At 42.6% G+C, this 15,886-nt stretch overlaps 1 protein-coding gene and 1 pseudogene across 2 annotated transcripts in view; one reads left to right on the forward strand and one right to left on the reverse strand.

Annotated features, from left to right (window-relative positions):
• Nucleotides 1-15,886, reverse strand: part of SND1 (staphylococcal nuclease and tudor domain containing 1) — a 419,293-nt gene that overhangs the window by 277,095 nt on the left and 126,312 nt on the right. The window lies entirely within an intron of this gene.
• Nucleotides 14,124-15,827, forward strand: LOC309827406 (rhotekin-like; annotated as a pseudogene). Its single transcript has 2 exons — nucleotides 14,124-15,441; nucleotides 15,520-15,827. The product of its transcript is annotated as a rhotekin-like (transcript).

A 15,886-nucleotide genomic window follows, 5' to 3' on the forward strand; every position in this document is an offset into this window, starting at 1 on the left:
CCTCACCCCTAGGTGACAGGGATGCTGGTGGCTCCTAACAAATGTTGCTGAATGTGAGAAAATTATCCAGGGTCACTGCTAATGAGAAGACAGAACACCTTGCCACTTAGCTACAGAATGTTCACCTAATAAATCTTACAGATTTGAACACAACCCAAGACCAGGAGGTTACTGGAAAAGACAAACAAAGTATTTGGAACCAGCAGCTTAAAAATCCACATCCCCACTGCCATACTTCCAAAAAATAAGGTATAATGCATACAGTTTGTTATCCGTACTAATCAGAAATAAAAGGCTGTAAGTAAAAACAAAACAAAAATCACCTAATATTTCCTTCTGAACAGTTTAACGGTAATATATGGTCACTTATTCTACCGAGGACATTCCTCTTTTTTCCTTGATTTAGCTTTATTGATCTAATTTTAATCAAGGACAAGTGTACAGCAAAGGATAAAGGGTCAACAACCCAAATGCAGTGGGGAAACAAGAGAAAAACATTCTAGTTCAACAAATGGATCAGCTTATTAATGGGCCTAGAAGTCCTATCACGGCCATGTGACACAGAGAATTAGGCACTGTGGAAGACCAATCTGCATGCTCTTTTTTAACTGCGGTACACTATATTTCCTTAAAGACAAATACACTTTTTGCAGGATGGGATGCTGCCCAACACACCCGAACCGTAGATGTTTAGGTTATAATTAAATATGGAAACAATACCATTATGTAGGATATTCACTACTGTGTTGAGAACTGGAAAATCCCCTTATTTTATCTGCGAAAAATTTCAGTTAGTTGTCTTACACTAATTATGAACTAAGATTTAATCAGACAGGAATAGGCTCAAGTTAATGCACGTATAATTTATGAATTTTTTAAAAAGATTTACCAATCGATTTGAGTGTAACTAAGGGTTATGTTTAAGCGTCTTAAGTGAATTAATATACTGACAGTTGATGGCACTATAAATCTACCATTAGCAGCAGGTCACCGCAGGTCATTTCTTGTCAGCAGTGTACTGGCCTAGCACACAGAACCCAGTAGAGCACCGGAGAGAGAAACAGAGGGATGGACTGCTGGGGAGGGGAGAGGTGGCTTGAGCTAGAAAGAAGTCTTTCTGCATTAAAGTACGAAAACAGCATCACATGCCAGTCGCTGGAAAAATCGTCCCTGCTCTCCAGAGAGAAAAAAACCTCAAAAGGAGAAGCTTGATATACAAACCACAAAATTACAGGACTGGTAAAGAAATACAAGGTGCTGTTAAGAATGGAGAAATTGAAGCGCCTCAACTCTTCAAAAGGTCAGCTATGCTTCATGAGGAGATGAGATGTGAGCTGAGTCTTGAAGGATGACCAACTGCTACAGAGATGTGCGAAAGTGTGGCCCATTTGGGCAAGTAAGAAGTGGCAGTGGAAACACAAAGGGAAAACGAAAAAGGAAAAGAGGTAGGAGAATCAGGCAACCAAGGAACCAAGGGAGAATGGAGTTTAAGAAGAGAAGACAGAGTCAGCACATTCAAAGCGGTCACAATAAGGACAGAAACGTGCCCACTCAAGATGGCAATAACTTCAGCAAGAGCAATTTCAGTCAGTTTTAGCAGGCTGAATAGTTGATAAAATGGGGGTGGTTAGGGTACACTAATCTTTCAGGAAAGAGTGGTCACCAAAAGAAGGAAGCCAAGGGAGAACACCAGATTTAGTCCCAGTAAATAAGTGAAAATCATCTTTATTGGATGATTTAATAAATTAAAGGTGAGGGGAAGGACAGAGGGTTGACATAATTTTCATCATATAAAGATCTGATTATGAATGATTCATAAATATTCTACTTCCTATCCTTCTAATTACAAACTGTATGATCTGAGAACTACGTATTTATCTCCAACAGGAAATTAAACTTATTCATCTCTGTAGCCCCCAGCTCCTAGGACTGGGTCTGACATATGGTACACATTCAATTAATGTTTGTTGAATGAAATTACTTTATCTCTCTGGGCTTCATTTTCCTCCTGTTAGAAAAGGGGGGGAAAAGTGGCTGGGGATAAATGCTAAATGTTCCTTCTATCTCTAAATGCCCATCAGTCTGTAAATGTTACATAAAATGGATCCGTTCCCTATGATTCCTTGAAATTTTGCCATGTTTTAACATTCACATTCAAGTAAGGCATGAGAACATCAAAGCTGCATCCATCCACCTAAAAATGAAAATCTATGGTATTCTTAAGATCCTCCTTTGAGGTGGAAATATCTTCACCAAATCAGGTCACAGAAAGGAAATAGAAGATGATCTCTTTAGAAAATGTTTTGATGAGTCTCTTTCGTCCTCCCCTCCCTCAAGGTCACTGTCAGTCTCCAAAGATATGGGCAGTACTTGGAAACCTTAAAAATGTAAAAGAAACCTTTTAAAGTTCATTTTTAAAAATTCAAAAGTAATAAATCTGCAATTGTGTAAATGTCTTATTTCTTCTAGGCCTAAGCTGTTTAAGTTTTAATCCAAATTGGGAGCTAGGAAGCAAGAAAGAACAGAGAGAAGGAAAATAAATGAAGCCCCAAATTTCAGAGTAGAGATGCCCCTGGGATCTGCAGACAGATAATAGAAATACTTGTGAGACATGAAAACATCAACACTAATCAACAGCACTCAAATGAATAACCAATTTCCCATTATTATCAAGAAAGCCATACAGCCTTAAAAATCAGAAGGCAATTATGTCTGCTATTACTGTGAAATGCCAGATAGAACCAGACTCTGAGGAGAGGATGACTCAAACCTGTGGCCCACCTCGCCACCACCGCGCGCGCGCGCACGTGTGTGTGTGTGTGTGTGTGTGTGTGTGTGTGTGTGTGTGTGTGTGTGTGTGTGTGTGTGTGTGTGTGTGTGTGTGTAGGGGGGGCGGGGGAGGGGGGTTAGCAGCTGTAGTTAAGACAAAGGTATTGATTCATCATCATCGCCACACCCTACAACCCTAAGTCCACTGGCCCCTCAGATCTCTCCAGTCTTTTCTAGAACTTCCATTCAACCTGCAAAATCAGAATTTAAATATAAAATAATAGGACCTCATCCACATGAATTCTGAACACATGGGACAGATAATTTAATCTAGCCTAATCCACAGGAAATATTTAGATTACAGGCTTTAGCGATAAAGTTTTGGCCTGAGACTATTTCCAAAGAAATCAGAATTAATCCCCAAGTGGTGATGTGTTCATACTTGATAAACTAACACTTTGTCCTGTCCGCATTTAGTTGACTATTCTGTTGATGGATCCAAACTAAAATCAAGTAGAACTGTTTAAAAGTTACTGCAGGGGGAAAAAAAAATCCCAATGTAACAGAATACTAGTGATTATTCATGGTTTTAAAAGACTCTCCTCTCTATATTAAGAACTTAAAAAATCGTTTTACAGTTATTCTCCCAGTGCTTCTGCAACATAAATTGATTTACCAATCATCAATTTTATTTGCAGCATTCCAGAAAAATTATAATGAGGAGCTATACCTTTTCCCTTTGTGTTTCCAATGCCTTTAAACTATGTCTTTGTAAAGTTAAGATTATCGTTATTTAATTTAGCACCAGTAAAGCTAAACTGTTCAAAAAGAGATATAAGGGATGAAGAAAACATTAATGGCTTTAATTTTTTATCCCATTTTTCAACAGCTTTATACAGCGTTCAATGGTAACATATCATCCCTCACCATTCTACACCAAGATTATAACCTAAGAATTATGAGTGGCAGGGTAGAGGATTCAGTAGAAAGGGTTCCAGCGAGCAAATGGACGCATGACAAGGAAGGGAAGCTTACTGTGTATACCAGAGGCACCCTCGCAAAGATATGGTGGAGAAACTATAAGCAAATATGCAAATTTTGGCCTATCATAAAGGGGAATCTTATTCAGACAACCCATATGGGTTATGTATGATATTTATCCATTTAATCATTCCAACATTCCTTGTAGTTTGCATATGCTCATACTTTTCTAAGAAAAAATAAACAAGCAGTTAAGAAACCTACAGCAAAGGATGAAAGTAAAGCCAAAAATAGATCAAAGAAAACGCAGAAAGGAAAGAGATCCATCCACAGTCCTTGAATTGAAGAGGGGCTGTTACCATAAATCCAGATCTCCATGGTTTATTTTAACTCTTGTGCAAGTCCCCGTACTACAAAACCAGCAGGATATATGGTTAACAAAGGGTGGGCAGAGAAATTGTTCCAAATGAGATTTTAAGTGAGTCATGCTCCGTAACCCAGACAATTTCATTTACTTATCTAACTGAACAATGTATTTTTTCCAAGAAGCCATTAAGAAGACATTGCATATGCCTAAAATACAGTGATCATTTTAAAATGAAATTCAAGACAAAATGATATGGGTATGAAACAGAATATCCTTTACAGCTGCAGCTTGACCAAATTTAGCCTCAAAATTTTAAATTGAAATGTGATGAAACCTTGAGTCTTGAAGTATAATCAAAGGAGGCAAACATTAGAGAAGGAGGAAAAAACAACTGATGTCAACAAATCACAAAACACTGGTGTGCCCCAGGCTTCAAGAAGCGTCCTGAAAATGTCCCTACCGTTTTTTAAAGACATCTTTCCTAATGCAAGTAGATGTGAAAGTACAAACAAAACTGTTTTATTTTCTTCTGTACATGCTTAGAAAGAAGAAAGACAAGAGGAAGGTCCTGGGACTAAATAAACATGCTGCATAGCTTGGATTATTAAGGCAGCCAGATCTGCAATTTCAGTACCACCTAAATTCAATGATCTGTGCCACGAGTCAGATAATAGACAAATTTAAGTATCTAATACATATTGTTCTTAAACACTATCCAGTCAGCCACCATTAAATATCACTTTGCTAGCCTGTAAAATTGATATTTCATATCTAGGGAGTGTACAATGGATAACTTGGGAATGCATTCAAGGCTTTGGACACACATTTAAGGTTTTACAAATAAACATTAAAAATCAATTCAACAGCAAGAATGCTAACTAAATTTCATGACTATCGAACGTCTAGCAATTACAGTTACCCAGAAAGATACTGACTTGTTAAATTACTTTCAGGCCAAAAGGCTTTGATGGCTCAAGTTCCCCAGTGGCCACCATGGATGATATTTCTTAAAGAATGTCACCTCACCACTAATAAACTTATATAAAGGATTGTCTTTTTTTCCTCTTTGAAGAGCATGCATCAGAACACACAAGATGAATCAATATCATTTCTGTCTCTGTATAATCAGGAACCAACTCACAAAATTCAAGTAGTCATTGAAAAATCTTGGGGAGGGCTTCACGTCTCACCGGTTTCCTCAGTGCTGTTCATCTTCCAATTAGTTTCCCCTCTGACTAACCCTTTCCTCCCTTCCACTGGTCAATTACAATGCCCTCCTTTAAGTCAGCCCCCTTGCATGACTACCAGATTTCTTCAGTTCTTTCCATTCTCACACTGCACTTCCAATAGTCTACATTTCAATAAACAGAACCTTTAAAAATTTTTCCTGCTTCGTTCCCATCCTCACATTTCCAGCCTTTCTGTCAATTTCACTACATACACGAGAGACTCAAAAACACAAGTCTGTAAAACTAGGGCTTGTGGTGAAGTTTTCCCCAGTTTTCAAAAAATGAAAAAAAGGGGACAGCAATAAGTCTGAATTTGACCAAATTTATTGTAAATTATTCCAGATTGAAGGACTGTTTATTATTCTTAAAAATACATGTTACACACACACACACACACACACACATATTACGTTTTGGGAATTAGTTTTTCATTCTTTTAAGGAATAATAATGTCAGAAGAGGTGAGGCACTTTTCTCAAGTTTTAAAACTGGAAGGATGAGTTAGTGTTCCAGAGAGAGAGACACACAAGATAAGCAGTAGGAAAGAATGGAGAGTTCAAAAAGGAGGTAAATGCTGCATAAGGAGGCAGGGGAAAGTTCAGCCCGGGTGCTTGCCAGGCAGAAGTGTTAACCTCTAGAATAGAGGAACGAAGAGAACTTTCTGGGAAGGGGACAGACGTGTTTGGAATTTTACAAAGACCACCTGAGCAGCAGTGTGGAAAGACAGACTGAAGAGAGTGATATTTGAAACTGGGGCCCAAAAGCTTGTGCAATGGTTAAGACAAAGATTGAAAACTTCAACAGCAGGGGGAGGAGGAGTTTTGAGACAGTATTCTAAAGCTTAAATCAGTTAATATGTATAAAGTGCCTAGGTCACTACAGTATGACCCATACATAGAAACTCAAGTCAGTACCTTTCTGTTCACTTTGTTTTCCTTATACCTAGGAATACCATCTGGATATGGTATAAAATAGCCATATCTTTCATTAGCCATAAATACCTGAGAACCCAAGGTTTCAGTTTAACATGTTTCCTCTCCATACAACCAAAAAGGCAAAATAAAATAACTGGTGTTTGTGCCCACCTTCATGAAAACTAATTATCCAAATCCAAACTACAGTCATGTTATGACATGACTAAAGTCATAACCAAACCAGGGAAAATTTAAGAAGTCTTCAAGGCAGAGCATAAAAAGATCTGGGCACAGTAGGTGCTCAATAAATACTTCATGACTGAGGATAAATTACTCTCATGAAATATCACATAAAGCAAAACAGCAAGGAGAGGCTCGGGCGAAGTCCAAGTTCACCTACTACAAGAGTCCCCAGGAACATACAAGTATGCTCGGCCTACTACCACTCTCTTTAGAGGTGGTAACCTTGATGATGAACATGTTAAGAGCACTCAACCTCTCTAATAAGTACAAGCATATGAAAGCTAAAAATGGAAGGAAACTCATCTCCTTACGACACCAAACAACTGTGCTTATAGCTGCTGTTAGCCTGTTAACACAAACATTCACCAGGGGAAAAGGAGAATCACAACATTCTGCTGATCACTGTCTGATGACCAGTATCTTGTCAGTCAATGAGGAGAAGAAACCAGTTCCTTTGGGCAAAAATTGTTCATATCTAATAAGGCTTCAAAAAATCTAAGAAGGTTGAAGTAGATAGAATAAGGATATTGGAAAGGTTAGGTAACAGCTGTCAGACTTCACTTCTATAACAGCAGGCACATCTGCTTCAACGTCTGCTGGGAACAGTAACTCTACATATGTACTGGAAAGTGCTTCATGTGGGCCTCAGAAGGTGAGGTGATAACTGCCCTTTAAAGGAAAGAGAGCCAGAATTGATATCCCTCCCTAGTTTTCGATGAGCAGGGGCTTACCACCAGTCCCCATACCTCAGCAATATCTTTGTTGAATTAAACAAGGAAATTACTGTATAGTAATTACATGTACATTACTATACTGCCCCAATGGGTCTCTTTCCTATTTAGCGAAAGCAGAAACTCTGAAGTCAAAAAGAGGAAGATAATGCCTCATCTGCTAGACAGTTCTAGTCCTCCGCATTTCCACAGCAAGTAAATATTATATAGCAGTTGAAAAAGTCAGCGAACATGTTCACTGGCACTCCTCGGAGGTAGGGCAGACACTGCCCCTCCAGCTACACAAATGGTCAGAAGCCCCACTGTGCACAACCCACGATCATACCTGGTTTGCATAGGAGCAGTGGTCCAGGGGGCGTTTTAGTTACATTTTCTAACTTCCATACAACCTTAAGGACCTAATAGGCTGACTGAATTACGACTCTTGTCAAATTAAAAATCAGTACTTGGTACGGTAGCCAATTAAGTTCTATTTTCAGCAAACTAACAACCCATATCTGCCCCAAAGGATTGTAACCTATGACAGAATGAGGTTTAAATAGAAAAATAAGCATCTTTAAACAGCTCGGAGAGCTTAACCTCAAAGGAGCTGCATATCTCACCTGAAGACCAATACCATATCAGAATGCAGGCACAAGAGTGCAGGCCCATGTCAGGATGCAGGGTCCTAGTATTGGTTTTCAAACTCATACACATGTGTCACAAAAACTACTACTCTGATTAAGATCCTTCTAAATTAACTTCTCTTTTCCCCCTGGAAAACAATCAGACCCCAATGGTAATCATTCTCAACAACCATAAAGGAGGTGAGTGTGTTTAAATTAATCTCCCTGGCCTGGGAAAGGCAATCAAGAAACAACAGGAGGGCTTCCCTGGTGGCGCAGTGGTTGAGAGTCCGCCTGCCGATGCAGGGGACACGGGTTCGTGCCCCGGTCCAGGAAGATCCCACATGCCGCGGAGCGGCTAGGCCCAGTGAGCCATGGCCGCTGAGCCTGTGTGTCCGGAGCCTGTGCTCCACAATGGGAGAAGCCACAACAGTGAGAGGCCCGCGTACCGCAAAAAAAAAAAAAAAAAAAAAAAAAAAGAAACAACAGGAAATCAGACAGGTAAATAAGGTATTGACTGTTACTTAGGATCCTGCCAGGCAGGGCATGAAACTATTCTCTGCCTCCTTGACAAAAGATGTGCGGCCTTGAGGAGACACAGATATCATAGCTTGATCACAAAGATACCTGAAAGAAATTGGTAAGAGTTTTGTGGGAACTTGTCTTAAGTGGAAATGGGAATATGGACTTGACTCTGCAAATAATTCTCTAATTTCAGTATCTTGGGTTTCCCCTCTATGAAATGGTTATTGTGAATAATCCAGGTAATTATCATCATGTATTTTATGAGATTACAAATCTAAACATACTTTGAATATTTTCATAATTATTAGAATGACATTTCATTATGATTTTTTTTTTTTTTTTTGCGATACGCGGGCCTCTCACCGTTACGGCCTCTCCCGTTGTGGAGCACAGGCTCCGGACGCGCAGGCCCAGCGGCCATGGCCCACGGGCCCAGCCGCTCCACGGCACGTGGGATCCTCCCGGACCGGGGCACGAACCCACGTCCCCCGCATCGGCAGGCGGACCCTCAACCACTGCGCCACCAGGGAAGCCCTCATTATGATTTCTTTTACTTTAATTATTAGTAAGAGAAAGGAAAGCGCTATCTAATATATAAGCATCTGGCTAATTTGCTCTATGGCTAGCCAAAAGTCATTCCTGGGATAAACAGAAGGACTTATAAGTCAAATCATGAAACAAGGTTCCGACTCCGATTTCTATTCCAAATGAAAACTTCAGAAGAACAAAAGTTTTCTTCCTTTCTTAATTCCTATGGAACCACAAATGCTGCTATTCCTTCTGCCCCAGCAACTTGGTATCACTGCAATGAGTTACAATTAAAAAGGAAATTAAATATCATAGGCAGTAATAAACCAGCTTCCATTTTTCTTGATGTATAGTTCAATTATATTAATTAGTATAATGAAGGAGGAAGAAGGCAGAATCATTGCCACATGGTATAAGCAAGTTTCATTAAGAACCACCTACCTCACTTATGAGGAATGTATAGAAATGTAAGTGCAGAAGCGTTGTTTCTATGGGGACCTAATCAGTCTAATCATTTTCACGAATTATAAGCCATAGAATCACAGGGCCTGTGGGTTGGAAGGGAACTTAAAAGTGTACCTCTAGCCTCCTATGCACTGTCAAATCCCCTCCACAATATTCCTACCATCTGGTTATTCAGCTCATGTGTCAAGGCCTTCAATGAAATGAAACTAACTTCCTGGGACAGCCCACTCTCTCTCTCACTGAACACCTTTCTTAGAAAGTTCTTTTTTCATATTAAGCTAAAATGTTTCCCTGTAATTGGTTCTAGTTTTACTCCTTAATGTCCAACTCACTGCTGTTCTGGCAAAATCTTCCGTGGGTGGGACTATCCCCTCTAGCACTTTTGGCCCCTACCCAGTAAAAGTGTCCCCCAGTGATGCACACCAAGGCAATGTGTGTACACATTTCCAACGTCCCACCATTAATAGCCACCGTAAAAGTATTACAGAAAGGAACTCTGGAAATTTAGGCCACATCATGGCACTTTAGAAGTTTGGCCCTTTTCGCCAGGAAATGGGGAGCTTTTTAAAAAGTTGAGGATAAGGAGAGTGACAGAATCAGAGGTATGTTTCAGGAAGATTAACATAGCAGCCATATATAGAACTGGATTAGAGGGGGGACAACTGGAGAGAAGGAGGCCAGGTAGGAGGCCATTACAGTGGTAGAGGAAAGATGTAATTAGGACCAGAACTACTCACAAGGTGTTCTGGTCAACAGCACACTGTCCAAACCAATTTTAAATGACTCCAATCACCATGTAGCCCTAGTCTTCATGATGTATGCTACCGTAATGCGTCACTACCATGCAAGTCAGAGAACAGTCTTCATGTGCTGCAACAATCCCCCCCATGGTGTGAAGCTAAGGGTTTTTTGCATAGACTATTTAATATGCAAGTATGCAGGTGGGTACCCTGCCTTATTACATATGGGCTAATTAGGAAGCACATTATTTGTAAGGCATTAGCATAACAAATCAACTTAAAATGACACTTGAGAATAGGCCATTCAAAGTGAAAGCCAAGATTATAAATCTAAGTCTTTCAACAGGAAAAAAAACCCACCTGACCTAAGGGAAGCAGGCAGCTCTCAGCTAGATGGATGTGCAAAATGAAGTCAGGCACCTTATTTGGGGATCCAAAGTGAGCCGGAGCTACTAAATAAGCTTGACTGACAAGAACGATTACTAACTACATAATATTTGAATATATAATACATAAGGCACGATATGAGTCCCATTTAATATTCACAAAGACTAAGATTTCAACAGTATCATCATTTTACAGATGAGGAAACCAGAGCTCCAAGGTCCTAAATAACTCACCCAAGGTTAGTCATTACCAAGTCACAGACTTGAAAAAGACTTGAAACCCAGGTCACTCTGACTGCAAACTGTCCTCTTGCTATAGCACTCGATTCAGAAATTACTTTAACAAGATAACAAGAACAAGGCAAACGATCTGAAGACACACGTAAAAGGGACTGTCAAGAGGGTGGACAAACATGACCAGTTTGGGTCAAGAAACCCTACACGGAAGGTAAGGGGCAGAGTATAACATCAAGGGCAAACTACTGAGAAAGGCCGACAGAGCTACAAGGCTGAGCAAGAAAGGCTACAAGCAAAGGAAGGTATCAATATCTTTGTTCAGCAAGGTCTTTGGGGTACAGACAGTGGACAACAAAAACAGTCTTTCTTCTCTCGTGAAACATAGGAAGGCTCATCACGTGTTCTGCAATAGCCAAAAATGTCTATCATATGGCAGAAAAATTTCAAAAGTCAACCAATTTTCTTCTGTAAGCTGACAAATATATTGGGCTTTCCCTTTCACCACCTTGAAATACATTCTACTCTGGAGTATACCGTGGTTATGCCTTTTTGAAGTCAAAAAACGTTAATACCCAATATCATCATCCAGTATGGCAGCTATACTTTTCTTACTGCCCATTCCTGTCACTGTCCCCAAGCATGGACACCCAAACTTGCTCTTCCAAGTATCCTAGTCAGCAGGTAGAGTACAGACACCCAAGTCTGTGTTACAGGCTAAAAGAATATCAATTCCAAAGCGGTTTCCTCTGCCAAACCCTCCCCTAGGTCAATCAAACTTCACCAGCTCTTCCTTAGAGCTCTTCAGCATTTATTTCTACTAACTACACGATGGTATTTTGCATACAATGTTAAAGTATCATTCTAACAATATGGTTTTTCCCTAAGTTCAATCCCCCTTCTGCCACATGAAGGCCGTACTTCCTCTTTATAGGGGAGTGTTTCCACTTGTTATTGGCAGGTGTTGAGAGGGTAACGAGGAGGTGTAGTGACGGCCTTGATTCTAAAAGGAAGCTGCAATGACTGGGACTTTCGTCTTAACAAGCTGGGTCACTGGATATAACATCTTAAGAGTCACAAAATTCACTATTTGTGAACAAGGATAAGAAGGGGCCTACCGGCTAAAAATCAGGAGGTGAGCATGCGGAAGACTACAGAAGAAATGTATCCAAATTCAAGGTTGACAAAAGAATAAGAATGTGCTTTGCCTGAAGCCACAAATCCCAAAGGATAAAGGGCAGGCACATTCTTAAAACTCATCTGCCCCTGAGCAGACATAGCTGTTCTGAGCTAAAGTAAAACAGAGCCGTGTTCGAATAAGCACCAGTGTGGAAGTGACTGCCACCCCAGCATCCTCCTTCTGTGGTCTGGCCATAAACGTCTTGAACCCTTGATTTTAAGAAATACCTACTGTTTCAGACTCCCACTGCACTTAGATGTCTAAATGGCACAGTGACACATTCTCTCCCCTTAATTTCCTCACTACACCCATATATACAAGTAATACTACTTTCACACATTTTACTTAACCCTTATAATTATAGGCCTTTGCTACATCATGCCCAAGAAAATGAAGACTAGGAGGATAATATGCCCTGGGTCATAGGAATATCTTATAAGAAGATTCTTATTTTGCCCAGGAAACCACATACTGCATAGTCTGACCTCCAGGACACAAAACTTCAAACACACTCCACATCTTCTGTTTAAACATCACTGCACCATATATTTCCCATCTTTTTAAAAACCACCACCACCGCCACTGAATCTTACATTAAACAAGAAATGTAAATTGTTTGTTTCCACAGATTATCAAAGTTGGCACATAAAAATCATGAGGAAAACTGGCAGATTCATTTATTTGGGCAATTTCAAAAGTTACCCCTTGCTTTTGAAGATCAACCCAAATAAATGAATTATTCAGATTCCATTAACTTTTGCCCTAAAACAACGGAACAGGGGCCAACGAGATGACGATTTTATGACAGTTTGACCAAAAGATAAAATGGTCAATATAAATTCATGGGCTGATTAGAAAGCAGAGTTAGAAATACCTGTTCGTTATATAGACCAGTAAATTTCTATTAAGATGATACAGAATGGGACTTTCCTGGTGGCGCAGTGGTTGAGAATCTGCCTGCCAATACATGGGACATGGGTCCAATCCCTGGGCCAGGAAGATCCCACATGCTGCAGAGCAACTAAGCCCGAGAGCCACAACTACTGAGCCCACGTGCTTCAACTACTGAAGTCCACGCACCTAGAGCCCGTGCTCCACAACAAGAGAAGCCACTGCAATGAGAAGCCCGCGCACCACAATGAAGAGTAGCCCCCGCTCGCCACAACTAGAGAAAGCCCACGCACAGCAACGAAGACCCAACGCAGCCAAAAATAAAAAAACAAAAGTTGAGTCCTTTAATAAAAAATATACAGATTATAATCCTAACAACGTTCAGTTTCCTACAAAAAATATTTGTATTCTACAAAAAAAAAATTTGTATTCTAGTTTCAAAGGAAAAGTGAACCAGTATGGGAACACTTGTATTGCATCACTCAAGGCTTACACAGGGTATCAGCGGCATCTTGTTCATACTCGAAGGTCAGTACACTAAGTAGAGATCTTCCTGCCTACTGTCCTGTGCTCTGTGATTTTTTTAAAACTGTTTTTCACCTTGAACAAATGTACAGTTTTCTAGCTGTTGATCCTTCTTTAATTTTTGTAATTCTACACTGCAGTCGAGACTCAAACTGGGGTATAACATGAGAATAAATTTATTTTTACTCTTCAAACTTTAGTAAGCCCCACTCCTTAGCAGCATTATCCTGGGAAAATTTAATCAAACTATCTGTGCCTCAGTTTCCTCATCTATAACCGGGGAGCATAAATCCCTTCAGTCACATACTGTTACGAGGATTAGATCTACAGCAACTATCAAGGACTTAGAAGCAGCATTTAGCACAGTGGGAGCCATCAACAAATATCTGTTACTGCCATTCAAACCTAAGCCACTCGAGAGTTCCAAGTAGCAGCAGCTAGCAACTCGAGGAAACGTGCACACACCTTCTAACAATGGAACCAACGCTCAGGGCCATTCCAGCCGGAACTTTCACACCTCATGGAGGGCCCACCAATGTCCATGTTAAAGCCAATTTGTACTTCAGGTATGATTAATCTTCTGCACTAAAAAACAACACGAGTGTTTTCTCACCAAGAAGTTCTTGAAGTTCGATAGGCTTCCAGAACATCTGTACGACTGTTTCAAAGCAGCAGCTTGCAAAATGGAAAACCAGGGTTTCAACAGCTTTAAAAGTATGGTTTGAGTCGAGGGACAGAAGCCTAGGAGACAATGCAGAGCCGGGCAGCGCGGGGAGTGCTGAGGGCAGGCAGAAGCACAGGACCGCCAGCATGTTCTCCGGAAACCACTGGAGCCGGGTCACCGCGGCCAGCGGCTCCGCCCTAGAGATGGAGTTCAAACGCAGCCGCTGCTGGCTCAGCCTCTTCTGCGACCCACCGGAGGACACAGTCGCAAAGAACGCTACACCATGAGACCCGGATGAGGGAAGGGGCCCGCCAGCTGCCGGTGGCCTGCTCCCAGCCAGAGCGTGCTGGTGTGCAATAGCCGCACCCCCGGCTACACGGGCGAGCTGCAGTGGCGCGAGGACACGCAGGTGCTGAGGAAGACAGGCCAGTGGCCTCCTGATAGCGGGCCACCTGCTGAGCACTCCCCCTGCCGCAGCCAGGTCTGCATTTCTGACCTCCAGATTCCACTCATGTGGAAGGACACAGAAGATTTCAAGAACGAAGGCGATCTGCACCATCGGGCTGTGTTCTTGCTGCTGCAGATCGGGGAATGCACTCAGGACACGGAGATGATCCTGGTGGACAGGACCCTCACAGCCATCCCCTTTCACAACAAGGTGCTCTTTGCCGAGGCAGGGCCAGACTCTGAACTGCGGCTGGAGCTATATGGGGCCTGCGTGGAAGAGGAGGGGGCCCTGGCTGAAGCCCCCAAGAGGCTTGCCACTGAGCTCAGCAGCTCCCTGGGCTGCTCCTCAGGGAGGCGTGTGCGGGTGTCGCTGGAGACAGCTAGGGGCTCGGGAAGCAGTCCCATCTTGCTCCCCACCCCAGCTGGTGGTGGTCGTTACCACCTCTTGGCTCATACCACTCTCACCCTGGCAGCAGTGCAAGACGGACTCCACACACATGACCTCACCCTCACCAGTCACGAGGAGAACCTCGCCTGGCTGCCCCTTGATGGCAGCGTGTGTTGCCGTCTGGTGGCTCAGCCCTTCCGCATGACTCAGCCTACTGCAAGTGGCACCCACAGAGCGCAGCAAGACTGGGTGCGAGCGCATGGAGTCCTGAGAGGCACAAACAGCTTCTGTCACCGTCAACCTGAAGACACAGACACTGGGGAGGAGCCGCTGTTTACTGTTGTGATCAACAAGGAGACTCAAGTCGGGGCAGGTGGACCAGGCAGTGGGCTGGCTCTTCACCCTGAGCATCAGTAACCAGTATGGGGAGGATGAGGTGACACACACCCTTCAGGCAGAGAGTCGGGGAGCCCTGCAGAGCTGGACAGAAGCTCTGTGGCAGCTTTTCTTTGACATGAGCCAGTGGAAGCAGTGCCGTGATGAGATAATGAAAATTGAAACCCCCGCTCCCCGGAAACCACTCCAAGTACTGGCCAATCAGGGTTCCTGGTACCATGAGATGGTGACAGGTGATGCTCAGGGCTGAATAGGTCTGGGGCCTAAGCTCTGACTAGCCTCCTCCCCTCAATCCCTTCCTGGTGCCACAGCTATTGAGCCGCTGGATGACATCACAGCGGTGATAGACAGCCTGGCCCAGCTGGAGGGCACGAGGCTGGAGACGCCCCCAGCCTGCCCTGCCTGGCCCCTGCTCGCCTGCTTCAGTGGCCCCAACCCCAGCCCTGACCCATTCCCTGCTCTGGAGGAGATGCCGAACGGTCTCCCTGGATGCTGTCCCCGAGACCACTCCCCTGGGGCTTCTCGCTCGGTTGCCCCTCTCCCCCCGAAGCGGTTCCCACAGTCCAGAGGCCTCTGCAGCAAAGGCCCACCCCACACTTGGCTCCAGTCACCAGTGTAAGATGGTGTGCTGGCAACAGGGTCTGGCCAGAAGAAGAGGTGGTCTGTGTGCAGCTGGGC

Source organism: Grampus griseus, assembly GCF_964374135.1.
Source record: "Grampus griseus genome assembly, chromosome: 9".
NCBI lineage: Eukaryota > Metazoa > Chordata > Mammalia > Artiodactyla > Delphinidae > Grampus > Grampus griseus.